The sequence below is a fragment of the Chelonoidis abingdonii genome, chromosome 17 (genome assembly GCF_003597395.2).
Source record: "Chelonoidis abingdonii isolate Lonesome George chromosome 17, CheloAbing_2.0, whole genome shotgun sequence".
Taxonomy (NCBI): Eukaryota; Metazoa; Chordata; order Testudines; family Testudinidae; genus Chelonoidis; species Chelonoidis abingdonii.
Window position 1 is genome coordinate 28,814,975 of NC_133785.1, and position 24,046 is coordinate 28,839,020.

Consider the following 24,046-nt stretch of genomic DNA (forward strand, 5'->3'; position numbering starts at 1 on the left):
TGATTTTTTTTAATGAAAGCAGATTTTATCACAATCATTCATTTCCTAGGGCTTTACGAAAAACGTGAAATATAAACAAGACATGATAAAGTTGCAAGAACTGGAAAAAGTGATACTTTGACCAGTGGGAAACAGCTTCGCATGAAAACATAGCCAGCTTTACCGTTCCCTTGTCTCCCTCTTCATTCCTCTGTTTTGTTGCCTCTTAAAATTCTAGACTCTGAGCTCACAGTAGCAAAGGCCATTCATGTTTTACTTCTTTGTTAAGCGCCTGCTATAATGGGGTGCTGAACTCTGATTGTGGACTCTAGGTGCTACAGCAACAGAACTAATAAACTATGTCTACTACTAGGTATAACAGAGGTTTTAGAGCTATGCTATGTACAAGCATAAATATATCCAAGATGTTATACTTTGGGCAAAAAAGTCAAAATTCTTCAAATATGTGTTCTCGTTGAAAATATCCTTTTATCAAAAAAATAGTTCTTGAAAAATTGGAGTTTTTAAGCATTTTCTGTTTTTTGTAAGATTTTTCACATAATTTTAGTTTTCACAGAAAACAGGTTTTTGAAATTTTCCATATACTGAAACCCACTTTTACCAAACAACACTTCATTAATAAAAATGTTGATCAAAATGTTTCACAAAAACAAATAAAATAGGTCTATTTTGAATCCTGTGAAACAACTCCCAATTCTGAAAGTGTTTGTGATTTTTTGGGGGAGGGGGGCAGCTTTAATTTTAATAGTTGGACTTGCCACAGGTGAAACCTGATAGCTAATAAAGCTAGCACTAGTGTTCAGACAGAAGACTATCCTTTTTTAAATTGTCCTGAGATAAGGAAAAATCTAACTAGACAAGAATTCTTATGCACATCGCATCTCTCAAACCCAAAAGGTAAAAAATAATTGTCTTAATACTGACAATAACCTCATTATGCCATTTGGAAAGTTTTCCAGACAGAACCTCTCATGGAACTTGCATTGCTAGGCTGGATTCTTTGCCCTGTTTAAAAAAAAAATCCTGCATTTTAAATGGTGTTATAAATCTCTAACATGAAAGAAGATGTAGGGAAAGTGCAATTTCTTATCACTGGTCACAATCTCAACCTAGCTGAAATCTTGTAAATTATTGACAAGCTACTAAATCCAGTTTTTGACACACTTTGTTCTTTTATTTGGATACTGACACTCTCTTTTCTAGGTCAGTCAGTCACCTGTTTCTGGGTGATTCTTTGTCAAGTTTCAGGTCTCTTCTGTCAGCTGTTTCTAGACAGGAGGAGAATTCTCCTTTTTTGGAAAGATTCCACTTCTAATGAAATACCTGAACTGTTCAGGTCAAGAAATCCAACACTGGCCACGGATCTCAGATAGTAAAAATAATAAAAACAGAGCAGAAGGAGCAGTCTCTTTTGTGTCCCTGGATCTCCGAGCAGGTAGCCTTTGAGCATGCTCCAAATAAAGTCTATACACTATATGAAAAGCCAAGCCTACCTACCTCCTTCCTGTGTTTTGCTTTACTGCTAACTAACAATGTTAACAGAACATAAGCCTCAGCCTAATCTTCCTCTCCAAACCTAATGGTTTCAACAGTTTCTTTCGAGACCTCCCTGTCTCACACTACTTCCCTCCCACCAAAGGGTCACACCAGCCTCTCATATCATTAACAAGCCAAGCCTGCCACAATGAGTCAGCAGAATTTACCAAGTAGCTTTCCACTGGGTTCTCGCTCTAGTTAACACGATTGGTCAACAGAAGCACTGTGCATCCCTCAGAGACACTGACTCTTACTGGGCTTCTCACTCGCTATTTGACTTCTTTGCCCCATACGGTTTTGAAGCTCTTCTGTTTCTTACACATGCTTCTTGCTCTGGGCGCTGTATTTGTTGCCCAAATACTTCCAAGGATCTTGTTTGAGTTGGTTAAAAAAATTCCACTATATTCCCTATTTTAACGAGTAATATTAATGAAAGTGGCCAAAAGCAGTGAGCTGTTTAAATAAAATTATCTACAATGGGCAGGAGAGGAGGCTGTGCACTGGTAAACACTGCCTCCCTTGTGGTCTAAATTTTGGCTTTCAGATCAGAGGGCAAATCATGTAGCCTGGCAATAAACTACTTGTTCTAATGCCCACAATCACATGGACACAGCAATACTGAACCACTACAGAAAATGATCAGCAAGCACAAGACTTTTTCCTTGAGTCATACTGAGAAATCTCTGCAATTTGTGGCTATGGTTTCTAGTCCTTCACATTTACTTGCTCATTTGAAATCACATCCTCCCTGTCAGAACATGCTTGGGGGCAAGCCGCTTATGAAAGGGGAAAGCTTGAATATCAGTGTGTCTAGTCTGAGTCATAACATCTGCCACAATGAGCGTCTACTGCCAAATGCAGGAGTGCACTTTAGTACAGTCTCTCTCATGAGATGGTCAGAAGGCACTTATCAGCCAGCAATGCCAATATTGAGGTTATAGTCTTCCATCACTTCTTGGAGTTTCTGTACAAGAAGGACTAGCATGTTTTTGTTTCCAAAAAGGAATACAAATATATACACCCCGATTAGATGTAAAAAAATTCATATGCTTCCATATCAGGTTTCTTCGTTTTTGTTTGTTTTCCTTTATGTAGAAAGCTGCTAGTACTCTGATTACTTTCCAGGAAGGTAAGCTAATATCATATGCGGGACCCTGAGGCAAAAGCCAAGCCACTGCACACTGTGCAAAACAATCCAGAAAATATATATATAAACTAAATTGGGCTAAATTCACATAAGGATTTAGGCACCTAAATCCTAGAATCAGGCCACAGTGAGAATCACAAAACCCCAGCTCACCTGCAACCAAACTGGCTGATTCCTAAATTCACTCAGTGCCTAAATTTGTGCTGCAAAGATTCCCTGGGTACCTATGTTTCTTCCTCTGAGCAGGCCTCCAGAGGCCTAAGCCTCAGAGCAAGCATTGCCAGGCGTCCGGTTTTTGACCAGAATGCCCAGTGCCCTCTCCTGCATCCCAGGCCCCTCCCTCATCCCCGGCCGCACCTCAGAGCCCTCACCCCCTCCTGCACCAGACCCATGAAAGTGACTGAGGGTGGGAGACAGCGAGTGACAGAGGGAGGGGGGATGGGCCTCGGAGAAGGGGTGGGGCAGGGGTGTTTGGTTTTATGCAATTAGGAAGCTGGTAATCCTGCTCAGAGCACAAAGAAAGGAACAAGCCTCTGCTTAACTTGCCCCGGAGGGCTGATCTGGCAAGCATGCTCAGATCTCACCTATGAGATCAAGCCTGCGTAGGTAAGCTTATATAGCTGGAAGAGAAGGCAGCTTTCCCTCACAACTTTTAGGGCAGTAGTTAAACTATTCACCTGGGATGTGGGAGCCCCGTGTTCAAGTCCCTGTTCCCCCTGGGTGGGAGAAGGGATTTTACCTCCCTCGCCACTGATCTATAGGCTATTCTGGTGGGGAGGGGGAGGTGTTATGGGTTCCTCCATCCCTTCTGTGAAGTTGTTGCACTCTCGCTAAATATGAAAGCATTAGGGGATGGGGGGGACAGACAGAGACTTTGTAGCTTGATACTCAGAGCACTCATCTGGCAGACCCAGAAACCAGCAACCAGACTCTTTTTTTGTTTGTTTGTTTTTAAAGTGTTTAGCCACAGTGGAACAGTTTGAATTAGAGAGACAGAGGGCACTCCGCAATCCAATATCCGATAGCCCAGTGGTTAGGACACTCACCTGAGAAGTAGCAGATCCCTATTCAAATCCCTTCTCTCACTCAGATGGAAGTGGGATTTGAACCAGATGTCTCCCTCCTCCCAGGCAAGTACCCCAAACACTGCTCACCTCCCCACTGCTTTTTGTAAAAACTGCAGTTGCCTAATGCCAAGAGAAGGTTTTTCAGCTCAAGCAGGTGGGCTCCCTGCAGTCTGGACTCAGCAGCGAGGCTTAGCACACCCCCCTCAGCTTACATCTCCCATTTGCTACCTTAGTCAGGGAGCCTCCTAGTGTGCTGGCTTTTGTGAATCCCATTCTGAGGCACCCGTCTCCCTGATTCATTCAACAAGGAGCCTAGGCTCCGAACTCAGGCTTTGTGACGCTCAACATCACCATGCCAAAGTTTCTTTAGGAATCAAGCCCTATGTGTTGCTTCTGTTTTCCAACTACTTTTCTTCTGGGAAATAGTGTAGTTCCAACCAAAAGAGCCACACAATGTAATTGTTAAGCAACTTTAAAATATTAATGTAATACAGAAATTGCTGTATTTTATTAGGTCAGTGGTCCAGCTAATCCAGTATCCTGTCTGTAACGGTGGTCATTACACTTTCCTCTGAAGCAGCTAGTAAGAAACCCAAACCCCCTTAGTTAGAGGTTGATTTATACTCTAAAGCATGAGGATTTTAGAGGACTGTATTAGATTCCCTTAACTATTTTCAGTTGTATATAGGGTCAGAAGAACCTACACTATTCAGTGGCTCAAAGCCACTGTTTCTATGATTGAAATTTCTTAAACTTCACCTTCAGAAATATCTGTCAAACTTTTATTACGCTTTCAACATATTATTGGCAATTGTATGAACCATTGCATTTTATTTCTAAAAGACTGAATTCGCCCAACGGCACTGGGTCCCTGGAAAGTTGTCAGTGCAGCAGAAGCACTGATTTTATTGTTTTTAAACAGCAAAACCTATATTTTAATGTAAAAGTATCAGCTCAGTGCTCACTGATGGTCCAGAAAGCAAACAAGCTGATAGGCTGCTCGAAGAACGGGTTAGAAAAGAATAAAAATTATGGTATCATAGGTACTGACGATAGGCCCTCACTTGGAATACTGAGTTCAGCTGTGTTCACCTTACCACCATAATGATAGAGTAGAAATGGAAAAGGACTAGAGAAGGATGGCAAAACATGACAGTATGCAAAGATTTCTGTAAGAGGCAAACAATAGGATTAGGACCAGTCCTTTAGAAAGAAAAGCCTTAGAGAAGTCCCATGATTGAGGAGTATAAAATAATAAATGGTATAGACAAGGTCACACAGGAACTCTGTTTACACAGTGAAATTAGAAGATAGCAAACTTAAAGTGGGAAAATAAATTCACACTAATTGACCCACTGCACGCACTGCCACAAAACATTACTGAGACAAACCACAAACAGTTCAAAAAGAATTAGTACTTTATATGGATAATCAAAATACCCACACTCAATAGGATAAAAACATAAAAGAATTATAACCTGTTTGTTTCTTAAGGTAAACACTAAGTGGTTGGAATTAAGGTGAACTTCCTCCATAGGCATGTTATTACATGACTGTCCATTATGGGGGCTTTACACTGTCTTTGAGTCACCTGGTATCGATTACTATGAGAAACAGGACACTGGATTAGATGGTCCACTATTGAGATCTGTTATGGTAATTCCTACCTCTACATTCCCAAAGCACTTCACAATGTAATGAGTTTAAAAACGGGTAGTACAGTTTTGTGCTAAGCAACCCCATTCACACAGGTTTAGATGCTGTAACCTGTCAGAGAAGGGATATTGGCCAAATCATTCTATACTCTTCAAAAAGTACTATAGGATTAGAGCTCATTTTGGGCCTAATTTTAAAGCTCAGCCCACACTCAAACCCAACCTAAGCACCCCTGACCTCAGCCTAAGAGGGTCGAGACGTTTTCAGACTCACCCCAAACCTGAGTCAACATTCCCACTGTCACCTCATCCATGGCGCTCAGCCTGGTGAGGGCTTCATGCTCCCCATGTCCCTTGCCCATGATCAGTCTCCAGCCTCCTCCAGCCAATGGGGTTCACTGCAGGAACCTCTGCATACCCAAGGTCCACCAGCCACTGCCTCACTGTGCTGTGTGCGCTATGGAGTGACGGGGCTGCGACTCTTTGTCACTTTCCAGCACACAGAGACCAGTAAAGTGGCACAAGCCAGCAGAAGCAGGGCATCCACTGCTGCACAGATCTCAAAGGCAGGAAAAGGAGGAGCTCAGAGACAACTCATCCTCGAGAGAGTTGGGTTGTTTTCAGACCCAACCCCGACCCTTGCCGTCAGTTCCCATCAGGTTCCAGTTGGGTTGCAAGGCTCGACATAGGATATTTACCTGCCAGCTGATCAGATACCAGACATGGCCAGGAATGCTTCTCATAATGTTTCTTCCACAAAGCAACATAACATACCACTTCTGTAATAATGCAAAGGAGTATCGTCATCATGAGCCCAAGCTCTAGCATGGTACTGAAAGCTACCACCTTTTGGCGCAGAGCTATCAACCAACACATTTATACTTATACCAACATCAGGCACATCATTTGCCTCTTCTATGTATTCCAAGTATATTCCATGTCCTACTTAGTCACAAATGTTATGATACATTACATGGCATTTTTGGTAGCCAATTCACGCAAAACATGTAACTTATTTCCACAGTAAAGGCCCTGCAATAACTCCATCTTTAAAACCAAAAGCTGTCATGTAAGAAATATAACAAGTCACTACAATCTTTGGCTAATTGCTATGTTTTAGGTTTATGACAAATGAAAGATTCTAGTTATTTTTCTCTGCCTAGCTGCTATAAGAATAAGTAGGCAATAATGCTCTCCTTCACTGAAGAAAAAAAAAAGTGAAAAAATGTCTAGAGTATCCATGTCCACAATTTGGGAAGGAGAACTTTTACAGGATAAGCCCTGATAAAGTGATATGGATTTCTTAAAGGACTTAATTGGCAACTGCCTGTGTGGAAAAAGAACAAGGACTGAACCAATAACTAGTTCTGTACCTTGCATCTTCACCTAAGCATTTTCTTTTCTTACAATCTGGTTTCCAAACACAGAAGCAACTCTGTAGCAATTTTAAAATAACGATCACCCATCTGAGACTATCATTATCTGAAGCACAGTTGTGCTTCTGCCAAAAACAATTCAAGGTTTCACTGTTCATGTGAAATTATTTCATAACAGGAGCTGGACAATCATATGCCACAGAGCAAACAGACAAAACAGCATAGATTTTCTTTCTGGGTTCCTCAAACAATTCATTCTTAGTGACTTCAAGAAGTCACATTCTAAAGAAAAAAAAAATCAGGAAGAAGTTGCAATATTTCATGGTATATAGCATTTCTGTCAATGGAATGAAGGGAACATCAGAATCAGCAATGGCAGCCCACAGCAGAAAAAGCAACATGTGACAGATTCCAGGCAATGTGTGTCATGCCCTTCAGTTCTGGTTCATGGAGGTGTATGTCACATCCTACAATATGATGCAACCCTCCCCTTACATTATGTGCAAGCAATTTTGATTCCGCTGCCTTCTTTCATGCATGCAGAATCTAGAAGTTAAACAATGTGAAAATATGGTTTTACTTGGGATTCATTTCAGAAGTTTGTCAAACTGGGATATGGTCCATCGTCATTAACAAAGGATAGGGTCTAAAACTGCCCTGGTGCTTTTTACTTAGCACGAAACAGGCAATTCAGGCTCCCCCAACACTCTTGCCTTTACCTAGACCTAGTTTTTCGAAAGCGACTATTTTCCATATAACACTGACAGGAGATGCTGTTCCAGCAGCCAGTTTCTACCTCTTTTTCCCCCTCCTCTGCACTTCCCTTTTTCCTGTCCTTTCCACTGTCACCTCTAACATCTCCCACCATCTTACCCCAGCTATTCTGTCACTCTCCTAGAGGTTCTTCTAGCAGTAAATACTAACTGCAGAAGCTCTCAAACCTGACAGCTAGAAGCACTAGCAAATGCAAGGAGGACAGTCACCAGATATGTGGTCACACCACGAGGCTGTATATGAAAGCTGATGCTAGTGGAGTATCATACTTTCATAAGCACTCATCATTGGCCTAAGGACTTCTATTAGTATAAATTGTGAAATTCCAAAGGATCTGAATGGGAGACGAGTTAGGCCAACCATCAGTACTTTAAAAATATCAGCCTCAAACTGCTCTTAGCACGAAACACTAATAGCTCTTGTGAAATTTAACAGAAGTAGCAACACTCAGTGATCCTGAAAGGACAGTACATCATCCTCTCCCAAAGGGATAAAACACTGGGAGATGAAGGATATGAATTGTGGAACCAGGGTGCAGTCCCGTATCCTGAAATGAACTTGGCTTACACCACTTATTTGTAGTGGACTTAAGTTCATTTATTTACACTGTACCTGACTCAGGCAGAAAAAGAAACAAAACACTTGCACATGAACAGATGAGTTTCATGCATTGAATTTTAGTTTGTGTACCTAAAATGTTCCAGGAACCATCCCCTTTCTCAGGGAAATTTTGAGTTTGGAGTTTTGGGTTGAAAGATGCATAAACTCTAAAGGCCAAACACCTTGCTATTGACTAGACATTAAAGGAGTTTACATGTGCATTGTTTATTCCAGTAAGTGCCTGGTATAAATAACAAAAACAGAAAAAAAAATAGTCCTTTCTATGGTAGTATTTGTATAAGGCTAAAATATTTACAAGCATGCTTAGCATACATTTTGGAGGAAGGCAGGATCCTACTAGAGTGTTTGGTTTTTTTGTTTTTAATTTAGGCTGTCGCTGGCCTTGTGAATACATAGATATTTCAATATATTCTGATACAGAAGATCAGACCTCACAGGACAGCTGAACACTAGATGTTTGCTCTCCCTCACCCCACCCCCAAATACATCTACACATATTTATGATATACAGAGAATTAAATTTTCATCTTGATGTGCAGTTGGAATTACATGAGGTTTCACTGCATAATAATGATGAAGCAGACTGAAATACTGACAATGAAAACTGGCTGTACCAATAAGATAATTAGATACAAGGCTTATATGCTCTCACTGACGTAAATCAGAGAGATCCCTTGGACTAAAGAAGGAGCAGGACTTGATTTTACATGGGTTTTCTTGGGAGTGCCAGTGTATTCTGTAGTTATGCTTCTTTATTAAAACTATGTGCTGTATTAGAACTCAAACTTATTCTGATTTCCAGCAGTTCACTAGGATGTAACAGGAAATGAATCTCAACATTCCAATTGCAGTACCTCCCAGCAGGTGCACTCGGTTTGGGGTAGGTATTACCATAAAAGCACCTTCCAGCAGGGCATGTAGCATATTATCCAGATACAACAATAGTATAATCAGGGATAATACAGTCCCAGATTTAGGTAAGTCTGAGTGATGGAAATGTGCGTTTCCCACAAATGTAGTAAAGCCTCCATTTGTTGAGCTCCTGTTGATTTCAGTGGGAGTCCTGTGAATATTGGGATGGGTCCTGGCTTTGTAATAACTATGGGAGAGCGATTTAATCGCTACCATTTTTATGGGTCACACAACAGTAGTGTAGTTACTCATCTGACTCAGTAAAAAATTGCACATAAAACATTCACTTTGGGTTTTTTATAATTTTCAGTCAGAACAGGATGCAAGTTTAAACCAAAGTAGGACAGTCATATCAAGCCTTTTTTTTAAAAAAAAAGGTCAGTCTACAATAAGAATTCAAATGCAGCATGAACAAAATGCTTGCAGATGTGATGAGACTAACGTAGTATCCATGATACAAGTGGGCAGATCTTCAAATGGTGTAGATCAGTGCAACTCAATCAACTTAAATGGTGCTATTGTGATTTATACTAGCTGAGAGTCTGGCCCACTAGATTTATTTTTCAAACTGCTCAGGTTGTAAGTTATATATTGTCACCAGTCTTTGGGTGAAATCCTAGCTTAAGTGATAATGGGAGTTTGGCTATTGACTCAATGAGACCAGGATTTCACCCTTAAGGTACGCATACACTGGAATAAAGGACCCAAGGCACAGCCGCGGCTGGCCCTGTTCAGCCAACTCCAGCTCACAGAGCTTGGGCTGCAGGGTTAAAAATTGCTGTGTAGATGTTTGGGCTCAGGCTGGAGCCCAAGCTCTGGGACCCTGCCCCATTGTGGTTTCCCAAGTCTAAATGCTTATGCAGCAATTTTACTGCACCTCAGACCGAGCCTGAACCAGCTGACCTGGGTCAGCTGTGGGTGTTTAAATGCAGTGTAGACGTACCTTTGGTTTCCATGTGTAATATAAGTATTGATAGAAGTCATATAGATAAGCCACTGTTACATTATACCGACCACGCTTACTACTGCCACATCATCTCCCAGGTGTGCTGGAACTACGGGTACTGCTACAGCCCCCAGACTGAAGTAGTAACAACAAACATCAAATACATGGCTTCCATCATCAGCACCCTCACTATAAAAATTATTCCAGCACTCCTGCCATGTTCGCTAAGTGTCTGATAAAATAAACATTCTACATTATATGGAACTGGGAACAAGCATCCAGTTACTTTTCCTCTCCTCGCTCAACCACCCATCCATAATTAGAGTTGCAATTTAAGTGAATGACTTTATAAGTATTATTCCCTCACACCACATTCAGTAAACACCAAAGCAGTGATGCTCCTTGTGATGGGTTGGATCACAGAAACCAACTTTGGGATTGCTACTTGATGCGTTAAGACGACCCCAGTCTGAGCCAGTTTTCCCTGGCAGCTTTGGATTTCAGAACCCTGCCTGGTTCTGCCAGACATGCTAGCCTGCTATAGACTGGAGTCTGTGTTTGAACTACATCCCCAAAAAGCTGCAAACTTAACTAAAAACAGCTTAAGACGTGTTCCTGTCTCCAACAACCAGATGCCAAGTTCCCAATGGGGTTCAAACCCTTAATAAATCTATTTTACCCTGTATAAAGCTTATACTGGATAAATTCATAAATTTTTCGCCTTCTATAACACTGATAGAGAGATATGCACAGCTGTTTGCCACCCCAGGTATTAATACATACTCTGGGCTAATTAATAATAAAATCACTTTTTCCTTAAATACAAAAAGTAGGATTTAAGTGGCTCCAAATAATAACAGACAGAACAAAGTGAATTACCAAGAAAATAAAACAAAACATGCAAGTATAAGCCTAATAGAGTAAGAAAACTAAATACAGATAAAATCTCACCCTCCAAGATGTTTCAATAAGCTTCTTTCACAGACTGGATGCCTTCCTAGTCTGTGTACAATCCTTTCTCCTGGTACAGCCCTTGTTCCAGCTCAGGTGGTAGCTAGGGGATTTCTCATGACTGCCCTGCCCCCTTTGTTCTGTTCCACCCCCTTATATATCTTTTGCACAAGGCAGGAATCTTTTGTCCCTTTCTGGGTTCCCACCCTGCCTTCTAAATGGAAAAGCACCAGGTTAAAGATGGATTCCAGTTCAGGTGACATAACCACATGTCACCATAAGACTTCATTACCCACCTGCCAGCACACAGGAAATCTTACAAGTAAACAGAGCCATGTACAGTCAATTGTCCTGGTTAATGGGAGCCATCAAGATTCCAAACCACCATTAATGGCCCACACTTTGCATAATTACAACAGGCCCTCACAGTTATATTTCATATTTCTAGTTTCAGATACAAGAATAATACATATATACAAAAAGGATGACCACACTCAGTAGATTATAAGCTTTGCAAGGATACCTTACAAGAGATCTTTTGCATGAAACATATTCCAGTTACATTATATTGAAACTCATTAGCATATTTTCATAACATCATATAGAGTGCAATGTCACACTTCTGATGGACACTTCAACTAGACTGACTCAAGATAAGTTACCTGGTAGCACAGGTAGTAGAGTAATTTTCAGTAGCAGAACTTCATCTTACCAGAGAAGATCAGATGAAGTCTAGTTTGGAACATGTTCAGGTCAAAATGCAAGACTCATAAGATCATCCCCCAGTAAGGGCATTTTGGAAGGTCCAAATCACTACTGGAGAGAGATGAAGAAATGAAGCATAATCCTGAAGGGAAAGAACTAGACCCTAATTGATCAAGATACTTAAGTACATGAGTAGTCCTGATAAAAATCAAAACAATTACTCATGTGCTCACATATCTTGCTGAAGCAGGATCCAGAGAGGAGAGAAAATAAAAACCTACCAAAACATGCAGTGGGTTGTAAGCACATTGAGCACTCTGTTTAATTGCCATATACCATTTAGACAGAACAGTGCACCAGAGTTATCAATAATAAATTCTTGAAGAATTTTACAGTTGTTAATTCTTATCAGCAGCAACCCACATGAAAGATTCTGAATGTGAAAGTCTCCATTTTGTTAGCCTTTGTAAGTTAGCCATTGATTTATTCTGGCCTCTGAGGGCCAAATCCTGCTCTCCTTATCCTTGGTCTTATTTGAACAGACTAATTCTTCATTAAAGCTAACACCTTTGGGTAACTAGATATGGCAATTACAATAACAACCCAAGGTGAAGTGTTTTAAAGATGCATCAGACTTGTAACAATGCAACATGCTGGAGACAAGCTGCATGATGCATTTTAAAAAGTGTACTTTCAAGCTACAGGAATATGCCCCAGGAGGCCAGCCCTTCCTTTTCTCTCTTTTAAAGTGCCATGGAAGCACAACATGCAGCATTTGAGACTACTTCTTATGTGTTACTGGCTGAAAATCTGACAGTGAAATGCTATCAAACTGTAAAAGTAAGAGGTGTGGGAGAGATATAGCTGGGTGGAAGAAAGAAGCAGAGTGAAAGGTAGGTTGGCCCAATCCTGCAACTCACTCAAGTAATCTTACAAGAGTAACCTCACTGACTTTGAATGGAATTCTAGCCTGAGTACATTGTAGGCTTTGACCTGTGGAATGTGCATGCTGAGACAACTAGCTTTTAATGATCATTGCTAATTATAGGCACTTGGGGTGGGATTTTCATAAGCTCCTAAATTACTTAGGAGCACCAGTCTCATAGAAAACTATTGAAAGTCAAGGGGACTGGAGTCCCTAAGTGCTTTGAAAATCTCATCCCTGTCTTGCATTTTACCACCAAGACCAAATATTTGAAGATTTGGGCTTGAACTTCCATGCTATGTGCACATCTACTTCCTACCCAAGCAACCGCCAGTGAAATGCATACCCTTAACATGGAATCACCATGTCCCCCAAGAGCCAAAAATTTGGCCACCTCTAATCAAGATCAATGGTTACAAATGAACTTATTCCATAAATGTGTGACCCTTATGTAGCCTCCTGCTCCCAGAGGATGGAGCAAGTTCCAGCAGCTACAGAAGGGACCATCCCTGAGCAGTCAATAAAAGGCAGCTCAGAAAGGAAGCCACAGCTGCAGAGATGTGAACACCCATGGAGCAAAGGAATTTCTTCCTCCTTACAATTCAGAATTCCCAGGCAGAGACACATTGGAGGAGAGGAGAAGCAGGAGGCAGGATGCCTGAAGAGGCCATAACAAGGCTACAGCTTAGCTTTTCCCCTTTCCTTTCTCACAAAGCTTAGGTAGAAAAAGCTATTGAGGAGCTCGTCAACACTGGCCTGACTTCTGCCATTAGGGCATTAAATTTTCTCAGTTCTGAGCTGTTTTTACATCAAGCGAGTTTCATGCCTTTCCTCCCTGGTGAGAATAAACTACCTGAAAACAACAGCTGCTGGTTTCTCATCAGGTGGAAGGAAGAGCCCAGAGACTGAGCGTCACGAAACATTCTGAAAGTCTGAGAATCCTAACGAGGCTGTTTTTGGCCACTGGCATCCCTTCACAGTTGGGGAGGTTGCTTCCCCTTTGTTCAGCCAATTGCTGTATAATCGCATGTCTGGTTGTTCCTTATTATAACACCAGCCGTCCATCAAGATGGTTAATCATCTCTCACCTCATGGGGTGGTAAAAAGTCTGGTAGGTCAAGAGGCTGGTAACCCTAGCAAAGGACCAACAGTCTCTACCTTGAGATTAGCTCTGCCTGGAGTTCAGCTGCCTTTGTCCTTCAGGCTTTACTAACCCCTCTGCTAGGAGAATCCAGGCCCACCCCCAACTCTGGATCCCAGCGCAGGGACCCTGTGGGAAGCTGTTAGAACTGGTTTTTCCTATTCCCTTACTATTTTCCACTATACCTCTCTTGTAGGCTTTCCCAGACGCACAGTCTATGATCCTCTTTTTCTAGAAGTCCAGTTACCTTGGCAGCTTCCTGCCAGTCCATTGCTGAAGGAGCTTGCTTTCTGTGGTTCTCAGCCTCTCTGGCAGTCACCCCTCCCTTCCAACCTGCAGCCTTTTTATCGCCCCAGCTGTTGTAGGGCCACCATTCAGCCCCAGCTGAGGGGGCAACTCATCCCCCCTGTTAATGCTTTAGCAGATGAGACAGCATGGGGTCTGTACACCTCATGACAGAAGGCAACATGCCCTTGGCTCTCAAATAAGCACTAGCCTCTCTGGAGTGACCCATATTTGCACTGGGTAAATAATGAAAGCTAAGATTGATCAAATATTGTATTCAAAAAAAGTGTCCCAAAATTGTTCAAACACATGATTCAGCCACTATAGTCACAAATTATTCAGCTAATTCAATAGGCTGGAAAATATGAAAAAGTTTGTGTCATCATTTAGCCTAAAAGTATCACAAACACAAGGGAATTCATATGAATAACAATGAAGTCACCATACTCCTCACAGACCTAAAAACAGCTTCTAAACTAAAGCCTTGGTAATTCTGTCTGCATCTGTGCAAAACCCTAGTGACATCCATGAACCTTTATGAGGGTCCTGCTGGATGGAACAGCTTGCAAGATCGGGGCCTGAATTACGCTGATTAATATTAGCACAACTATAACACTGTATAATGATATAAACAGTAATGCTCATCTGGTAGAGAACATTTATAATGTATGGCTTCCCCACTCCCTCCCCAGTTTCAAACTCCATCTCCTGTATTTGGGGATAGGGTGGAGAAAGGGAAACAAATACTTGGAAGCCACATCTACAGGGCAGGGCACAAAACAAACTTCAACAAATATTAAAACCCCATAAAAGTTCATTGTATTTCTAACTGTGTTGAATGTTTGGTACATTCACCCGGAGGAAGCAAGGGAAATAAATTGGAGACCTTCAGTCGACACCATTTTTTACCATGCACATTTACCTAACGTACACAGGCAATTACTGCCACTACATACATACATGAGGCATTTGTGCATGCAAGTGCATGCATAAATCAGGTGCAAAAAAGAGCAAACAGCAATCTTTTTGTCTTTGGGCCTCAGCTTCATGGGAGAAAAAAAATTCAAACCTTAAATGATGCTCAAACGTCAGACAGCACTAGCATTAATGACAGAAATGCCTGTAATAGGCTTTTCCTAGAATGTAAGTAATACTTTTTTCTCAATAAGTGTCAGGAATCAAGGCCTGCAGCAGAGCCAGTCTCCCAGCAACCTAAGGAGTGCAGCAGGCTGTCTGATTGGATGCACTGCCATATTGGTTGGAAGAGTCAGCAGACCAGCTCTCAAGTTGCAGTTCAGCAGCTACTCAAAGCATTTGCCTATGGCCATAACAACTCCTCTGCCTGCTTGTTCCTAGCCCTGCTCCAGTTTTGCCTCACTCTGGGTAACATGGTTCTGACCATGGACTCAGATTCTTGACTCTGGCTAGGACCCTTGGCTCTGGCACCTGGCCTCTAACTCAAGCTCTAACACTGGCCTCTGATTCCTGGCTCCCAATGCCTGCACCAACCAGCAGGCACAACTGTCCGTGTCCCAGTGATTGATTGACAATAAGGACTAAATGCCTTCTGTGGTATTGTACCTTCCTTTACTACTTTAGTACTGGGGCTATTCTTAATTCCTCAGAGGAATGTATACAAATGCCTTGCTCTTTGGCTGTCACAAAATGATACATTAGGCATTATGTGCTACCTCCTATAGTCCACCAGATTCCATTACCACCCCCAGCCCATTTGGCTGCATCAGGTTCTCGACAAGGACATCAAATGTGCTTGGTCAGGAAGTCAGGGATAGGAATTGTTCCAGGAATGGGGAGATAACAGATACAAAGTAACAGAGAGCAATTCCGTACATTAACAAGGAACGCTCTGCAGATGAGACTGTCATGTTTTGAGGGGATTTTTCCCCCTTAACAATAAAGATAAGGAGACTTAATGGAGCTAAAAATATCCATATCCATCCACATAAGACTACTACGATCTGAGGTATTATGATTTTTCACTGGTTTGGGGCTTTAAGTTGTTACAGCAGTGTTTTTGTGTGTGATTATTTTTAACTGTGGTTTTATTTTGCAGAGTTCAGATCTGTCAGTCTACCTTTGAAATTCCCACTGACCTTGATGGGAGAACTAATAGCAGAATGATGCCAGGATCCAGTCCAAAGTTTCTTGCTATGCATACACCTAGGTTGTTTGGAAACATGACCACATGTACATAGTTTGTAATACACTCCTGCAAGAATGGTTTTATTAACTCTTATTTACACACTCTGGGGGTTAATCATGGAATCATAGAATATCAGGGTTTGAAGGGACCTCAGGAGGTCATCTAGTCCAACCCTCTTCTCAAAGCAGGACCAATCTCCACACAGATCTTTACTCCAGTTCCCTAAATGGCCCCCTCAAGGATTAAACTCACAACCTTGGGTTTAGCAGGCCAATGCTCACACCACTAAGCTATCCCTCCCCTCTAAGCTATCCCGAAGTGGACCCAAAACATGTGGCCATTAATGTGATTATTATGTACATTGTGAAAGCATCTGTGAGCCCCAGCCATGGACAAGGATCCCATTGTGCTAGGTGCTGTAAAAACACAGAACAAAAGACAACCCCGTCCCTAAAAGCTTTCAATCGAAGCAAAAGAAACATTATTGTAGCCACCATCATCTCTGATTCTCACCTCAGTACACCCCCACGTAGATTATTTTTACTAGGAGCAAGAATGATCAGCAGGGATGCTTAGAACCCACAGGGATAACAGCGACATAAGTATACAGATAAATAGTGGGGATGTACAATTCACGTTGAGATCAGTGGACACATACTCACACAGATATAAACACCTCCATCCTAAGTCACTAAGGTCCACCCTGGAAAATCTCTCCATGATTCCAGCCAGGGGCCACACGTGGAGAGCTCTCTCCATTTTAGCCTGAATCTAAACAGAAGTGTCTGCCCAGCGTTCTACCCCATACCAGGTGGTTTTGGCATTGTTGATCAATTGAATAGTCAATTGCTTGACCACACCTTAGTTCATTATGAAATATATTTGAGACCAAATAATATCAGATAGGTTGGTTGCTATAAGCTGACAATATAGTACAGAGAAAAGGTTCAATACAATACCAGTCTCCGGAACTCTGTCTCATAAGCAGCACTGTTACATTTGCCTTGCACAGAAGGTGTACCCTCAAAGTTACACCCCTAAAGTCATCTTTTTATACCCAACCTGTTCACAAAGAAAAGGTTACTGTGTGCAACATCTGAAACTAAACTTAACCAATCAGCTTTCCACCTTGTTTTTGTGGTACTGTAGTGTATCCCTTATCTCTTCGTTATGAACAAATACATTTTAGTACCAAGGGGCATGAGGACACCTCCTAGGTTTGTACCAGGGTAAAATATTCATATATCTTGTCCTTTTCCTTTGGGACATTCAAATGCTGTCCTAGGAGACTAACTGCATACCCCTTCCTGTAGGGAAACACTATGTCTTGATCCAGATACATTTTTCTATTTACTTAAGCGAAAAGCTTGCGGCAACTAATGCAAAGTGTTATGGGATACCTGACGTAGGTGAACAGAATTGTAGGGAAAGTATAATACATTCAGTTAACGTCCCAACACTTTTATTAATAAGATGCCCAACATCTAGGGATTGGCTGATGGGGTGTGCAAAAGCACATAGATAGCTACAATCAGGCCATATACCATATACAGTAGAACCTCAGAGTTACCAACACCTCAGGAATGGAGGTTGTTCTTAACTGAACAAAACATTATGTTTTTTCTTTCAAAAGTTTACAACTGAGCAGTGACTTAAAAAAGCTTTGAAACTTTATTATGTAGAAGAAAAATACTGATTTTAACCATCTTAATTGAAATGAAACAAGCACAGAAACTGTTTCCTTACCTTATCTATTTTTTTAAAATTTTACATTTTTTTAAAAAAATGTAGTTTACATTTAACACAGTACTGTACTGTATTCAGAGGGGGGAGGGTTGAAAATAACTTAAAAGTCTTATCAGTACAGGGGCCCAGCTCTGGGCTCCCATAAGGGACAGGGCCTTGGGCAGAAGAGGGTGGTGCTAGAGGTCAGCCTTGCCCAGCCACCGCCACCTGGGGCTCCAGCAGCGATTCAAAGGGTCCGGTGCTCCGGCTGCTGCCATGGTAGTGGTGGCTGGAAGCCCGAGTCCTTTTAAATCACTGGACCCCAGGGCAGCTGCTCCTTTTGCTCCCCCCATCTCGGTGGCCCTGGGGAGGGCAAAAGGAGCAGGGATGTTAAAGTGCTGCTGCGACAGTGCTTCAAGGACCCTACTGGTAGGGCCGCCGATTGTGGGGGAGAGGACAAAAGGGGCAGCGACGTCAAAGTTTAACATCGGCTGCATACAGGCCTGTACCAGTGGCCACTTCTGACCAGTACGCTGCCCACTTTCACCTGGGGGAAGGGGGACTGTGTGTTTCTCTGCTGCTGCCTGATTGCATACTTCTGGTTCCAAATGAGGTATGCTGTTACGGATCAGTTCATAACTCTGGTGTTCGTAACTCTGAGTTTCTACTGTATCAATACATATAAGGAGGCAGAAATATTTTAGTGAGGAACCCTTCACACTGAATTTACTGACTTCTCTTCAATCAAAATCTGAACTTTAGTTTTACATTGAATCCCTTTTGTTTTGAATTCATAAAATTCAATTTGGATCTATTTAAAAATGACACACAAAGCAGTTTTCTACATTCCATATGAAGGAATTATGCATCCAGAGCATAAGACTGTATCTTGCCATTATTCCAGATGCAGGAACTCCAAGTGGAATTATGGGAGTTTTGATTACTGAAAAACAAAAACAAACATTGGATACTGTCTTCAAGACACTCTTCAAAAATAATGGCCCAGATTCTGAGTGTTATTGAGAAGAACTATATTATAATGTCTAGTTAGATGTTGAGCGGAAAGCAGTTCTTTAGTTAACCATACAATACATTTTAAAAACAGGTTATATCTTTGTCACCTGCTGTAATTTAGACTATGTTTTATCTTTCTTTCACTTTGCTGAGTCCTAAATCTGTTATTTCCTTTGGACAAAGCAATACATAAAATGCATCTTAAAAAACAAATTTCTGCTATTGGGAACTGCCCAACAAAGTTCTCCAGTCATATGAACTACAGGATGTGCCAAACTGCCCCGATGTAATTCAGATAATCATCAACCTGCATGTTCCATGTTATGTTCCATTTAGTCATAATGAAGTATGATGTAACTCAACATGACCTATCAGGACCTCACACTTCAAGACAGCATGACAAAAAGCATTCAGTGGATGAGTTTCTTTGTTAGGATTATGCTTCCCACTGATGGTTTCCTTTCAACAGATGTCTGACTGAGAAAGGACAAATATTTAATTGCAACTTATAAACACCGAGTATATCAAATTCTGAGTTTCCAAGTAGCAATGGTAGTAATGATTTTTTGTCCCTGCCCCGCTTTTTCATACACATTCTGCTACCCAGTTTCAATACTAGAGTAAGGCACATCATTTTCAGTAACATATAATCTGAATTAGTTATGGTGAGGCTTTTGTACTGGAAAAAATGATCTTTAACTAAAACAGAATTTTCTAGTTTACTGGACAAATACCAGAAGAAAATTGTGGAATCATGTGGGGTTGCTAAGCAACCAATAGTTCCAGTGTCACTTGTTTGTGATCAATTCAAGTCATTCATCAGGCTCTGAAGCACCATGCTAAGGAATTCCAACAAATTTGTTCCTTGGGAAAGCCAGAGACTTCCTGCAACACAATAACACTTTCATTCTTAGAAGATAAATTTAGATGTTCTTTTGATGAAATGTGATATGTTAATTCATTATTCTTAACATACTACTAATGGCCAAAGCTTTAATTAACTAACCACACCATTATAACACATGCAAGATAAAATGGAGTAATTAGTACTGCTTAAAGTAGTCACTATACTCTCCCACTAGGAAAATGAAGAAGAAAGCTTCCTTATCATGCAAACAGTTGTCCACAAAAATCACTATATGTAATTTGCAGCTAGCTATTGTTGATTTTTTTCCCCAGTGATATGTGATAAATTACATTTTTAATAGCAAACAAAATGGCTGCATTTTGCATAAAATGCTGAGAATAATATAATCTTTCATTTAAAGGAAATGTTCATCTCTGGGCTTTCTGGAATAAAGGGACATACTATTATGGCTTCACTCATTAAGTTTAATTACAAATGCGGCACATAGTAAATGCCCATAATAATTACATTCTCTATAGACAGCCAGTGAGTTAAGGATAAAACTGCTATCAAAATGCACATAATTGAAAACAGTGTATCCTTACTGTCTTGTTTCAGTCTCTGGTTCAGAATTCAATGCCTCATATTCTGATTGTTTAAAATGTTGAACTGTATTATCAATTTCAAAGAGTGAATGTAAAACCTATGCTTATATTTATGGTAAAACTTTTACAAGACCAAATTGCTTACATTTTTTTGGACATGGGCATTTTCCAGAATTTTCATACAAATTCTGCAGTTTTTTTCTTTCTTATACTGCTTGCATAAATTATTTTGTCCCATGCCTTGCCCTTATCATAGGACCTGGTCTTGTAATCAACTTACTCAAGCAAAACTCCCATTGACAACAAAAGGACCCGTGCTTGAGTAAGTAATACATGTTCACAAGCCTTTTCAATTCCATTAAAAACAATTTGCCTTTCTGAGAGCAAATCATTCAGTAATTTTGCAGTCACCACTAAAGGTCATATTAGGACATCAGTGATATATCACATTATTCATTTTAGGGAAGATTTTTGTTTTTATTCTATATTTTTCTTTTACAGGATGCTGACCAAATTTGGAAACAAAATTTTGTTAAGTAAATAAAATCTACATGCAAAGGATCATGGGTTATAACGTGCCAATGAGCAAATGAACAACTCCAATAAAGCAATGACACCAATGTTTTCAAATCTGATCAACATCTTTTAAAAAAATATATAGAATATTCATTTTAGGGAGTGGTTTTTTTTAAATGTATAAGTCACTATCTTGCTCTTTGAGTAATACTAGGGGTCAATTCATTCTATTTATTCAGAAGTGCTCAGTGGTGCTTATGATGTTCTTTCGAATGCAAGTCCATTAACACTTACTTTCAACAACATAATTTAACTTTGCCAGATAAAATAGAAATCCAGAGTCAAACAAAATGAGATTCGTCAAATCACTTGTGCAATTTCCCAACAATGTGTATCAGACTCAACTACTTCTAATTACTAGAAATAAAATCATATGCATTTATATGGTTTACCTGTTAATGATGTATGAAAATGTAAAATCATGTCTGAAAATACAGTACAACTTATCTGTCCACTTGCCTAAAATATGTCATGTCAAAAACTTGAACCAATTAATGTTAGTGATGAGCTGTATGAGAAAAGAAAAAGGCTTGTGTATGGGCCGTTGCTTAATTTATTCTACTATATTGCATAGAAGCCTACTGAAATTATGCAATCAGAAAATGTAGGTGGAATAACTTATTAAATAAAACTCTGTGGTTATCAAAATTATTATAAACAGATGCATCTTTTCATTAATGGTATTCTCTTTGTACAATCCAAGTTATTAAATTATTATACATCACTAATACCTATAGGTTCTTGCATTTCTCCCTACTTGGATAAATTCATCTACATTTTACTGCAAAGATGAATTACCATAACTCTAATGAAAGATGTTAAACGTTTGTAAGAAAAAGAGATGACCACGGGGGGAGGGGGGGACGACAAAAAAGGCAAACCAACACGTCCCTCCCACTCACCACCACCAAAAGAATCTGAAAATATATATCCCCCAAGGAAACTTAAATTGAGGCTTTCAAACTTGAACTTTCACAAAGAAGTGTGAAATTCAGAAGAAACAATCCTAAAACTAACGGTCACTTCAAGCTATTTGTGTTTGTGATCTTGGATACATAGATACAAAACAGATCTTTTCTTCGTCTGCTATTTCTGCTGAAAGTTTCCCTTTGTGTTCTAGAGCTCTGCAGTGCAAACTTTCGCTGGGCAACAGTTTTGCACAGTGTCACACAGCAGGCACTTAAAAAAAAAACTGCACCAAAAGTGCCTGGACAATAAGGACAGACCATCTCAAAATGCCTCCGACTCAGGAAATGCGTAAGTGGTGTCTTGCTCCCCACAACATGTGTGAGGTGACGATCTGTGTCCTAGAGCCACTGTGAAGCGAAGCCAAAGAGCAAAAAGACTCCAAAGCCCAACTAAGACCTGCCAACCCAGCTCCCTCGCACAGCGGTACTGATCCGAGACACCTTGGTACTTTCCAAGGCTCCAGCGAGCGTTAAAGCGTTTGCATCCAGCTAATCAAGTTACGCCGCGGCTGGGGCTTAAGCCCAGCCCAGCTGCTCTGTCGCAGGGAGCCTCAGTTTAACACACACACACGATGTTTCAGTGCAATCAGCTGCTTTCCGAGCGCTTTAAACCCCCTGCCTCAGCATCCCCCTATCTCCTTGCCTCCCCCCATCGGATCTGATGTTTCCCCGGGCAGATCGGCTTCTTCGCAAGAAAGAAACCAACTGACCTTAACCTTCTGTCAAAGAAAAATGCCCCCACCCCACTTCATACCTTCCACCCGCGCCCAGCCACACCCCTACCCAACCAGTACCTGGGCTTGCTGGTCCGCCGCGGGGAGGGTTGCGTCCCCCGCCGGGAAGAGCCCGGAGTTCGCGGGGAAAGGGAGAGGCGCCCGGCTGGGGCTGCGTTCGTGGGCAGCAGCTCCCCAGTCCCAGCGCTCCGAATTAATCACTTCGCCTCCTCCCCCCTCCCCAGCCAAAAAACGGGGAAACGCGCTGAAAGGAAGAAGGCTCCCTCCGTGACCGGCATCAATATCTCCTTCGGCGGAGCTTCCCGGGAGTCATGGCAACGAGCCCCTAAACCTCCCAAATCTCCCCCGGCTTCGCGCACACACACTGGAGCTGGCCCAGCAGCTCGCGCTCCCCACCACCCGCACAGGCAGGGGAGGGTGGCAGCCTGCAGCTCCCCAGCACACGCCCCTCTCCAGCAGCGGGAAGCTGTTGCCTTCCTCCCGAGGGATCTGGGGCAGCCTCAGCAAAGCGAAAGCCAGCCCGCATAAAGGGGGGCGGCGGGGAGGGGGCAAATTCCTCCCCCCCCCACCCGATTCAGCTGCAAGGCGGGGAGCAGTCTGCAAGGCAGCCAGAGCCCCCACCCCCACTCTAAGGCAGGTGGGGAGCTCCCCCACCTGATGCAGCCGCTCCCTCGGGCCGCCGCAGTCCGGATCAGCGGCCGGGCTGAGCCGCGGGAGGGCAGGCCCTTGAGGTGGGGAGCGAGCCGTACCTTGGGAAGATCGGGGATCCCCTGGCTCCAGCGCTGGGTGCCTCTTCCCCCGGCTGAGGCTCACCCCTCTCTCCCGGCGGCTGTGGCTAGGTTCCTGTCTCCTTCCCCAGCTGCCAGAGGGCGAGGAGCGCAGGGTGCCGTCCCAGCATGTTCACACTTTCCTCTTCCTCCTGCTCCTCCTCCTCCCTGGAGGCTTGGGAGCCCGTGGAGAGCGGGGAACAGCGAGCCCAAACTCCCTGAGTGCTGGCACAGTTTCTACAGTGAGGGTGCTGCTGCTGGAGCCCACCCATTTGGTGTCTGCTATTACTATTCCAGCCAGGGATGCGGCAGTACCCAGCACCCCTGTGGAGATGCCCGAGGACCCCTCTGATAATCAGGGGCCAAGAGCTGAAAGCTACAACAAGGGACCTTTGGAGCCTATGTTAAGGACCCAGCTTCAGAAGCCCCGGAGATGCGGTGCCTCAGAGACCACCACCAGAAGACACAATGGCATATTCTTGAGCACAAGTGGTCCTCTTCAATAACTGTACCCATGGATGGCACAACCGAAAACCGCAGTTTACATATAACTGGAAGAAAAGGGGCAAAATCAAGAAAAGGAAAATAATGGCTGAATTGGGAGG

The 24,046-nt window shown here is 42.1% G+C and overlaps 1 protein-coding gene across 4 annotated transcripts in view; it reads right to left on the reverse strand.

Annotated features, from left to right (window-relative positions):
- CHL1 (cell adhesion molecule L1 like) overlaps positions 1 to 23,571 on the reverse strand; it is a 193,696-nt gene extending 170,125 nt beyond the window's left edge. For all 4 annotated transcript variants that reach the window (XR_012657127.1, XM_032794614.2, XM_032794616.2 and 1 more), the window contains exon 1: positions 23,424 to 23,571. The gene's annotated coding sequence lies outside the window, so the exon portion shown is untranslated. The remainder of the gene's footprint in view (positions 1 to 23,423) is intronic.
- Between the last annotated feature and the right edge of the window lie 475 nt (positions 23,572 to 24,046).